The following is a 1,311-nucleotide window of genomic DNA, read 5'->3' on the forward strand; positions in this document are numbered from 1 at the left end:
ATTGTGATTCGATGACCAATTCTCACTAGATGGATAGAGTCTGCCTTTCTCCATCCGTGAGTTCCTAACTATGTGGATCTCAGACCTTCCATATTTGCCTTGAAGCGCATTATATGGAATGTAGCTCTTTTTGTACTTGGAATGGCCTTGCGAGAGATAGCAAGGTGATCTCTCGATATTGTTTACCCGGCCATTCTTCGTAGCTTTCCTATACTTTCCATTTCTGGTGTATAGGGACGGTTTATGAATAGCTACCCTGGTCTTTTCTGTTGGTCCTTTATGACCTTTATTTGGTTTGGGTTGAGATCCTCCATTTCTTGAAGTTCCCAAACCGTTGGTCTGTTTATTTCTCGAGAGATGGTCTCGATGGAACCCTAGACCGGTTCTATCACATGTAGGTCTGTGATCATTCACCATTTTCTCCATAGCTTTGGAGGAATTAGAGTATGATGCTATAACCTTTCTAAGATCATTTTCTGTGATCTCTCGAGTTTTGCACTCTTCAGTCAGTTGGATTATTTTAGCTTCTAACTCACTTACTTTGAGAGTTAGCTCTGAATTCTCTTTCGAGACGTTCTTAAGCATATCTCTTTCAGCAGTTAGCTTGCTGTTTTCTTCCCTGATTTTGGCATGAGTGCTGTTGGCGATTGCGAGATCCCTTTTAAATGTTTCAAGCATCTCAAAGGGATCTTCATCGCTTCTGAAGGAAGAACAACGAGAGGTAGAAGTAGAGCAGCGAGATCTGGAAGTAGAGGTTACCTCATTGTCAATGGCCATTAGGCATTGATTCTCTTCTTCCTCGGTGTATAAGCAGATGAGCCCCCTCTCATCCTCTGAGCTGCTGCTGCTTTCGCTGGAGCTCGACGTCTCGGACTCCTCGATTGTTCTCTCGAGTTCCTCAGCAACAAGCGCCTTTCTACGCAGATGTTTCTTTGTATCTCCGTTGAAGCCACTTTGTGCTGGCTTCTCTTTAGGTTCCTCCTTTCTCCTGGAGTTCCTGCCTTCTATGCCTTGATACTTACTTACCTTAGGGTAAGGACAGTCAGCCTTGAAGTGCCCCGGTCTCCTGCAGTTGTAGCATAGACCTTGATCTTCTTCCTCCATTCCTCTGGATGTGTATTTCTCATTTTTCCTTCTTGAGGAGGAAGGTGAACTTGTATTGCTTTCCGGTGTCTTCTTCATGAACTTCCTGAATTTTCTTATGAAGAAAGCAAACTGTTCGTCAGATAAAAAATCAGTGGGATTAGGATCTGACCTTGAGGAGGTGGTTGGTTGGTCCGCAACCAGTGCCACATTCCGTCTGTCCACCAC

Source organism: Ipomoea triloba, chromosome 7, assembly GCF_003576645.1.
Source record: "Ipomoea triloba cultivar NCNSP0323 chromosome 7, ASM357664v1".
Classification (NCBI taxonomy): Eukaryota; Viridiplantae; Streptophyta; class Magnoliopsida; order Solanales; family Convolvulaceae; genus Ipomoea; species Ipomoea triloba.